The sequence below is a fragment of the Tenrec ecaudatus genome, chromosome 1, assembly GCF_050624435.1.
Source record: "Tenrec ecaudatus isolate mTenEca1 chromosome 1, mTenEca1.hap1, whole genome shotgun sequence".
Classification (NCBI taxonomy): Eukaryota; Metazoa; Chordata; class Mammalia; order Afrosoricida; family Tenrecidae; genus Tenrec; species Tenrec ecaudatus.
In genome coordinates, this window is record NC_134530.1 from 102,226,647 (window position 1) to 102,236,689 (window position 10,043).

General features: G+C 41.1%; 1 pseudogene; it reads left to right on the plus strand.

Moving 5' to 3' along the window:
• Positions 1 to 8,982: 8,982 nt before the first annotated feature.
• LOC142432070 (protein lin-37 homolog pseudogene) lies at positions 8,983 to 9,673 on the plus strand (annotated as a pseudogene).
• Positions 9,674 to 10,043: the final 370 nt, after the last annotated feature.

Sequence of the window (10,043 nt, forward strand, 5' to 3'; positions counted from 1 at the left end):
TCCAGCCTCCATGGCACTCGAGTTGTAGAGGGAAACGCCACATGTCAGCGGAGGTCCTCCAAACCCCATGAGACACACCACTATGGCTTCCTGTGAGATCAGCCAGTGAAGTGCCATCCTCCTGGGCCCAGAACCACCCAGCCAGTGTCCCATAAGAGGACTATCTAACTCACATTCCAAATAACAGAAAGCTGGTAGACTAGTGTGTGAGTGAAACCACAGGAAAAGACAATGGAAGCCTGAGCCCCCAGTGTAGCTACTTGCGGATAATTCAAAGAAGCACTCACATGAGTCCCCCAAGAGAGATCCCGGTGCTCTTCGAATCTGGAAGATGGCACCAGCTCCTCTAAAACAACACATAAACAGCAACCTGCCCCAACAGCCTCAATGAAAAAGCAGGAGAAACAGAAGATGATGCCAGAAGAAGTCATGAAAGTAATGATGTGCATAGAACAAACAGACATTGACCTGCCACAGAAAGAAATCTTCAGAATGCAGCTTGGAGTCATACAGGATGTGAGGGAAGCAATCCAAAAACAGGATGAAATGATAGAGGACATAAAGGCAATGCACCAAAGGGAAATATAATACCTAAGGAATGAAATAACAAAATCCAACAACAAATTAACAGACTTGAGGGAGGCAGAGAATTGCACCAGTGACCTAGGAAGACTTCAAAAAATGGTAAAGGCAGTCAAATGAGACAATCAGAGAAGCTAAAGAAAACCTGAGAGCCATGTCTGATGCGATGAAGAGGAACAATATTAGAATAATTGGATTTCTGAAACAATACACAAAGAACTCAACAGCGAAAATAGCAAGGGAATTTTTAGAGGAAAACTCCCCCAGCTTAATAAATAAAAATCAGGCAACCATTCAGGAGGCTGAAAGAACACCAGGTAGACTTCATCACAAGAAGAATTTACTAAGACACATAATAATAAAATAATCCAACTGAGGAAAGGGGGAAAATCATAAGAGTTGCTAGGGAAAAACAAATAGTCGCTTATAAAGATACCCAAATAAGAATATGTACAGACCTCTCAGTGGACATGATGAAGAAGAGGAGGGAGTGGAGTAACATATTCCAAACTGAAAAATAATATTGTAAACACAAAAATAATATATCCAGCCAAATTATCTATTAAAATAGATGGAGAAGTAAGAGTCTTCCCAGACAAGGAAAAACTCAAAGAATACTATGAAGGCCAGTGTGCTAATAAATCCAACAACTTGGAAGACATGGAGAAATACTTGGAAAAACAATCCCTCCCTAGACAATCCCAGATGGATTTCAAGAACCTTCAGCAGACCCATAGCAATAGAAGAAATAGAAAAGGTTATCAAAAGATTACCAACAAAAGAATTCCTTAGGCCAGATGGCCTCACTGGAGAATTCTACCAAGCATTCGGGGAAGAACTGACACCAATCCTACACAAACTCTTCCAGAACACAGAAAAAGGTGGAAAACCCCAAAATATTTCTATGAAGCTAGTTTAACTCCTAAGTGGGCAAGGATCCCACAAGAATTAAGATTTATAGACTAATATCCCTAATGAAGATCAATGTAAAAATCCTTAACAAAATATTGGCCCATAGAATGCAAAAGCATATAAAACAGATAATTCACCATGACCAAGTGGGAGTCATACCAGGGATGCAGGGATGGTTCAACATATGAAAGATCATTAGTATTATTTGCCACATTGGCAGTAAAAATTATAAGAACCACATGATAACATCAATAGATGCAAAAAAGCATCCGACAACATCCAACAACCATTCCTGTTTAAAACACTCCAGAAGATAGGGATGGAAGGAAAGGTCTTCAATATTTTACAAGCTATATGTGAAAAACCAACAGCCAATGTGGTAATCAATGGAGAAAAGATGAAAACAATTCAAAGTCAGCCAATCACAAAAGGAGTACAGCATGAGTCCCCTAAGGTATGTGTGATCAGCATGGTAAGTACAGAAGGGAAGCCACCTATATCATAATATTTGGGTTGAGATACAGGGAGTCAGGAGAAGGTTGGACCAAACCCAAGGACACACCCCTTTTATCGCTCCTCCTCCCTTTTCCCCATTTTAGTGTTAGGAAAAAGAGGGAGGAGGTGCGAGAAAATGGGTGTGTGTGAAAATTAAATGATGATGGAAGGAGCAGGGCACAAACCCATCCAGCGGGAGAATACTGGTCTTGTCTCTACAGAATCAGGAGTGGGTTTGCAGACCCTACCACGATGCACCAAATCATGAGGACTGCATGGCCATGTGGAAGAATGCAAGAAAAGAGTGAGCTACAGGGCTGGCCCCAACCAGGGCCAAACTGACCCCCTCCCTGGAATGGGTGTGGCAGAGAGCAGAACTGAACCTACAGGTTGGGGAGAGGGGCCAACATGCCACACCCACACAGAAGGCAGGCCAGGAGGGAGGAAGAGAGAGAGCCTGGCTGGACCCCATGGTGGCACACCAGGCCTGGAGGATGAAATCTCTGCGGGGAGCTAATGGGACACAGAGGGGACTGGGCAATCAACAGCAGCACGTGTCACGTTGTCCCCTTACTGGAGCAGACTGTGACAGAGGACATTTCTGGGGTCACATCGTGGGGGAAGCAGTGAGGTCTGAACCCCACAAAATGGAGTGAACCAAGAAGGGAGCATACCAGACCTGCAGCTGGAGCAAGGCAGAGTTATGAAGCCCCTGAGGAGTCCCCATGGGGGTGCGCCAGACTGGGAAGGGCAGCTCCTGGACAATCATAAAGCCAACAGACCCAGGATTCTTTTATATCTTCTCGCTCCCTCTTTTTTTAACTTTAATTTTTTCTTATTTATTTATATTATTTTATATCAGTTTGGGCTATGTCATAGTTGGTGTATCTACCAATATAGGATAGGCATAGGAGGTATGCCCGAGGAGAGAGCAGCAGGACCCACCGTCACTGGGTGGTGAGGACGGTTGGGAAAGAGGGTGGTGAGCAGGTTGCACCATGGACAAGGGAACAATTGGGATGATGGAGTTAATAACAAGGCAAATATAGGAATTGGGGTGGGGGGTTCGGAGGTGTTGGAGCAACAGCAAACTAGCTAAGAGGAGGTATCAAGAGGTGGAAATAATGGGAAAGCGACAGTGGGACAGGAGGAAGGTGAAAGGAAACAGAGAAAGGACCAACAAAGCAAAGCAATGGATAGAGGTATAACATAGCAGTTTATGTATGTAAATACGTTAATCCCCCCAAATAGAGATATTGGCCCATGTACACATATTCAAATGGCAATACACTGATGTAGGGGATGGACTTTGGGCTTCTGCTCATACCCTCCATCAATCCAAGAACACTTTGTTCTAATCAATTGGCAGTCTGAGATGTTCACTCTGAAGACAAAATGGATTCATAAGCAAATTTTGTAAAGAAGGCTGATGGTGCCCAGCTACTAACAGACATAGCATCTGGGGTCTTAAAGGTTTGAAGTTACACAAGCCGCCAGTCAGCAGTGAAGCAACAAGTCCACATGGAATAAGCACACTGCTAGTGTGATCATGCGGAGTCATAGGGACCAGGTAATAGGCTTCAGCAGACACATAACAAACAAACAAAAACATATTGTTGATAATGAGGGGGGCTGGAGCAGAGATCCAAAGGCCTTCTGTAGACAATGAAACAATCTCCCCACATGGGGCACAGGGAAAAGATGAATCAACTAGGGTGCAGTAAAGCAGCGATGAAACATACTATATTCCTCTGGTTCCTTGAGGCTTCCTCACCCCCCGCTATCATGATCCCAGTACTGCTTCTTAATTCAGACTGGACCAGAACATATACACAGGCATAGATAAGATATGTGAGCTCACAACACATAGAATCCAGGAAGAGGGGTGGGAATGGTGATTCCAGAAGGGTAGAGGAAGAGGAGGAGAGGGAGGGAAAAAAGGGGAACCGATCACAATGATTGACACACAACCATACACTGCTCTACAGGGGGAAGAACAACAGAAACATGGGGGAAGGGAGGCAGCAGTCTGTGTGAGAGATGGAAATAATAACAATGTACACTCTATCTGGGGGTTATGAGAGGGGGGAGGGAGGAGGGAAAAGGGAGGAGCTGATACCAAGGGTACAATAGAAAGTTAATGTCTAGAAAAGAATGAAGGCAACATATACAAACATGCCTGATTCAATCGATGTCTGGATTGTGATAAGAGTTGTGCGAGCCCAAAATAAAATTATTTTTTTAAATAATAAAAGTAAATAAATAAAGATATCTTTCTGATGAGAAAAATAAAATGTGCTGGAATACTCGGCTTATACACAAATATAGTCGGTAGTCTATACCAAGATTTGGAAGACCGCTTCATGGCCAAACCAGTGGAAAAGATCCATATTTGTGCCCGAACTAATGAAAGCCATCCCAGAGAATGAGGAAATTAGCAAGCAATATCATTAATATCCCATGCAAGTAGAATTTTGCTTTAGATAATTCAAAAGCAGCTGTAGCAGTACATTAGCAGGGAACTGCCAGAAATTCAAGCCTGATTCAAAAGAGAGCATGGAAAATAAGATGTCTGAAAACAGAAACTATTAGAATAAATATTTACTTGGATGCTATTGACTGTGCAAAGGCATTTGGCTATGTGGATCCTAAAAAACTATTGCTAAAATGAGGATTAGGCGAATTCCAGGGCACTTACATATGTTCGGGTGGAACCTGTACTCAGATCAAGAATCAGCAGTTTGAATAGATCAATAGGATGGTGCATGGTTCGTAATCAGCAGAGGTGTGTGCCATGCTTCTATCCTTTCACCATATTTATTTAATCTGTACGCTGAACAAAAAATCTGAGTAGATGCATGAGGTATTGGGATTGTAGGAAGACTTATTAGCAGCCTGTGATACTCAGGTAACATCACTTTGCTTGCTGAAAGGAAGGGACACTTGAAACACTCTCTAATCAAAGACAGCTTTTATATAGATTACTACTCAATTGTAAATAGGCAACACCATGCATGATAAACAGAAAAAGTTGTATTTGTCAAGGATTTCATGTTACTTGGATCCATAATCAAGTGAAGAAAGAAGCAGTCAAAAAGTTGAAGCAATGTATTGAGGAAATATGCTTCAAAAGGCCTCTTTCTAGTGTTATGTCATTTTGAAGGCTAAAGTACCCCTGACTCAAGTCATGGTATTTTCAATCATCCTCCCCCCCCCCACACACACACACGTGAAAGTAGGGCAGTGAACAAGGAGTACCACGGAAGAACTGATGTCTTTAGGGGGGGGGGCATTGGCAAGCATAGTGAGAATACCGTGGACCGCTAGAAAAACCAACAGGTATGCCTTGGATGAAGTACATCCATGATGCTCCTTGGAACTGAGCATGGCAAAGTTGTCCCATGTGCCTGTTATCAGAAAGGGCCATTTCCTGGAAGAGGAGATCGTGGTTGGTAGAGGCTCAGCAAACAGGAGTGAAGCTCTCAGCGAGATGGATCGGCACAATGAATGCAGCAATGGACTCGACAATTGGGAGGATGTCACAGGATGGGGGAGTGTTTGGTCTGTTGTATATTTGGTCACAATGAGCCAGAGACAACTGATGTCACCTAGTAACAGCACTCAACTGATCAGCTTTGGAACCTTATTTTTGTGATATTTTCAGTGAAACCAAGTAAATATCTGCATTTAAAATGTTTTGTTTCCTTTATTTTATCATCTATCATTTTAATTCTAGAAAGCTTTGGTACCAAGTGAGGTAGATGTTTAGTGCTGGATTATTGTTCTATTAGTTATGATTGTAATTTTGGAAGCACATTTTAAGTTAGCTGCATAACTTAACATTGTGGAGTCATTGTCACAGTGATATAGATGCGTCATTTTTTTGGCCTTTAGTGCACAGTATTAATTTATTTTAAAGTATTTCAAGTTTATGATCTTTTCCTTAAGTCCATTAATGATCATTTTCAACAAGAAAATTCATCTTTATTCCTGAAAATGCACTAAATGGACGATGTAGAATATGATATTTGCTGTGAGAACATAATATGAATGTGCAGTAATGGTGTAAAGTTCTTTTAAAATTATAATCAATATTGTAGTTAGATACTGAGGAAAAGATATAATGTTTGGGTTTTAAACAAATTATATGCAATAACTATGAATGTAATTGGGCCAAAAGGCTTGGATTTTAAATTGAAGTGCTTATCTTCTTCTTGAAAAAGAATACAACTTTCCACTCTCAGTGAGGAAATGCATTATGTGTGAAGGGCACCATAAAACAAACATCTATTTACAAATAAAATATATTTTATTCTGGAGATGTAAAAAGGAATACTGAATATAAAAGGCATTGGACTTAAGATTCACCTCCCTTACTTATTAGCTTTTAATCTTGGGTAAATCATTTAATATTTCTAAAAATGTCACCTAATCAGAAATTTTTAAAAAGGTAGATATGACATAGAGACAGTTATCAAGTTTAGAATTTTTTTCACCTTACTCTTGTTAAAGCTCAATTATTACTACTTTATTTTTCAGATAAGAAAATTAAATTTACATAAGTGTATTAGACTAGGTTCTTTAGAGAAATAAAACAAGTGCTATATGTAAATGATATGGAGAGAGAGGGAGAGATGATATTGATATAGATAGATATTAAGATCAAGAAAATGGCTCACACAGCTGTAGACGCAGCTAAATCAGTCATGTTTTGAATATGGGTGAAATGTTACCCTGGAGGCTGCACCTGAATCAAGCAGCTTCAGGTACTTATGGACTCAGGATGGCAGGAGTACCACAAACTCCAGAGGCAGATTAATTCAAGGGCAGAAAGTGAGGCTATAGATTAAAGAGGCAAATAAATCCAAGGTCAGCAGCTCAGACAGTAGATACCGATGGGTCCTGAAACAACAACAATATGGCAGGCCATTGCGTCAAAGCCAAAGAAATGATGCTTGATGAATCAGAGGCAGGATCTAGACCTTGCACAAAACAAGTAAACTTTCCCACCTAGACCTTGCATAGAAAGGAGACCTCACCCCAAAGGGAACTTCTTTGCAATGGTGTCAGGGTTGTGACCTGAGTAAAGATGCTGGTTTCTAAATCTTCCTACAGCTATTTCATTGCTCACAGAAGATCCCATTATGAAATTGATTTCACTGCGTTAGTTCACATTATAGAGAATTACCAGGCCTCAGAAAAACTTAAAAACTATATGCTTAGCAATATTTTGTGGTTATCTGGAGGGTCATTATGAGTAAGAAGTGACTTGGCACTGAACCAAACTAGGCTTCAATGGCCAAACCACTGAGAATCCTGGTCCAGCCACATTCACACAAAAACTATCACAGCAAATTCAGGAATTTTTATAAAACTATACAGAAATTTAATGATGGACGGAGGAATTCTTCACATCACAAAACTACTTCTGACATTCAGTGGCTTCATAAACACTTGTTTTGTTCGTTCTAATGATGTGTTCCATTTTGTAGGATCAGCTAGATGTTTATTCTGCCCCACATGATACCAGGTAATGCCATGATAACTTAGTGTACGTTGGTCTGGAGTATTATGATGGCTCAATTATATGGCAGAAATTGATGTGAACATTGATGGTGGATTCAGCTAGCATGGACAACAGTGCCTGTACTTTGTTTCTCCACATGCCTTCAATTGTTCACAACATTGTATCCGCTTCACAAGAGAAAGAGTCCCAAAATCAAGAGTTAAAAGAGATCTCACTTTTTCAACAGTTTATTGGTCACAGAGGCAAGCGCAGATTCAGTGTGGACGGGAACTACACAGGTGTATGGACACTTAGAGATTGCTATAATTAGTAGAAAAACATGGAGACTAGCATATTGATTATGAAATAGTTGTATTAAATTAGTTTTGTGTAATAGTGTCTGGCATAATAATTTCACATTATGATTTGTAAATATTGAATAAAATAATTATGCTGACCTACTATAGGAGAATTACATATTTCTATCTCCTGTGCTTCTAGAACACTCTGGCCATACATATTTAGGACTCAGGGTAATTTATCTGTTTGCATGTCTATCTGCACCTCTATTGAAAACTCCTTGTATCTAAAATAGAGAACAATAGCACATGCTTCAAAGTGTGGCCTATGTTAAAACCTTGATGCTACCAATTACCAGCTCTAAAACTCTGACACAGTAATGAGTAATGCAGCTGAGCTTCAGTACCCGTTAATAAAATAGAGACTAATAATAAGTAAGTAGGAAATAGGTATCTATTCCCTTAGCTGATTGTTAGGATTAAATAATATAGTGCATTAAAAATAGTTAATATGAGTACTGAAAAGTAATAAGTTGTTAAATATATGGTAGCTACTTTCATTATATTCAGATAGCAATTATATGTAACAAATATAAATTTTATACTATAAACTCGGGTAGCGAGAAATGAAACTTTATTTTCTATATAATGAAATTTAATTTGTATTTCAAGGCTCCCTTCTATAAGAGGTGTTTTTTAATCTCAGTCGATGTAAGGAAATTTTAATCATTTGTGCACTTCATATCTCTTCTAGGGTAGAATCTAAGGGGAACAACAGGATCTCAGATAAATCTGGAGATATGAGATCATAAAATTCTGCATTTATTCCCCACCTAGATGTTAAGGAAATTCAAAGCCCCAATTTGTCCTGTATATATCATGGGGTCTTTTCTCTCATGGACTGTTTGGTGGGTTCAAATGATTGATCTATTGGTTAGCAGGTGAGTGCTTAACCATTGCACTACCAAGATGTCTAGTAGTCTGCTTCTACATAGATTAGAGAGTAGGGAAGCTTGAGATGTAGTTCTGTCCTTTCCTCCCTGATCGCTATGAATTAGAATTGATTTAATGATGCCCAGCATTGGGCTTAAAAGTCTTGTTATCCTGCATGGTCCCGGGCTCAGACGTGTGACCCCCCATGAGAGCTGGACTCATCTGACCCAGCTCACCAGATCCCAAGCCCAAACCATGTTCCCGCTGAAAATACAAGTGCAGACATTAGAGTTGGAGATGGCTACGGCCTGGAACCCAATGGAGGCTGTTTTGCTATGCAGCGTCTGCTGGAAAAGAGCCGCATGGACGTGGAGTGACTAGAGCAGGAAGCGGGGAAGACACCCATATGAGTCTTCCACCTGCTTCCCTCATCAGCGGCACAAGCAGAGGAGAGATATGGATGATGGGCTGGCCAAGGGAGGATCTCAGCGACCCAAAACGTATGTGATCAAGCTGTTTGACCGCAATGTAGCCTTGGCCCCGTTTAGTGAGAACACCCCGCTGTACCCCATCTGCTCTGCCTGGCTGCGAGATCGGTGCCCCACCTCACCACTGCCACTGCTACCTGAGGATGAGGAGGTCTTACCAACAGCAAGAGTCGTGATGTGTATAAGCGGCCTCCACCCGTGGGCCCTGGAGATTCCTGAAGAACTCGGGTTCCCTCCCCATTGCAGCCTGAGATCCAGGGCACCCGGGATGATGGGCCCAGGAAGCCCAAGCCCACACCCCCGACACTTATCTATCACAATATGCAGCCTGGAAACGCATTCGCAGGAGGTAGAAGGAGGCAGCCCATCAGAACCAGCTTCGTTACTCAGAAAGCATGAAGATCCTACGGGAGATGGACGACCAAGAGCGACATTTTCTCAGCTCCCCAGCCCCATAAAACTCCTCCGTCTCAAAAAAAAAAAAAGTCTTGTTATCACTAGTTGGCTTAAGAAGCCAAATTGATTTGGAGACAGCAAATATTCCTCATGTAGCTGAAAAGAATAAGAAACTTGCTCAGTGACGGCTGAAGAAAATACAGAATCAACCATGGAAACCCTACTTTTAGGTTAAGGGGATTATAATAATGCACATATAGTTAAGAACTCAGCTATTAACCCAAACATCTGGGCTTCAAACCCACAACTAGTTCCACAGGAAACAGACGTGGAAGTCTGCATCCCTAAAGATTACAGCCGTGGAACCTCTATGGGGTAGGTCTACTCTGCCCTACAGAATCATTATGGCTCAGAATCTAGTCTTTGACGATG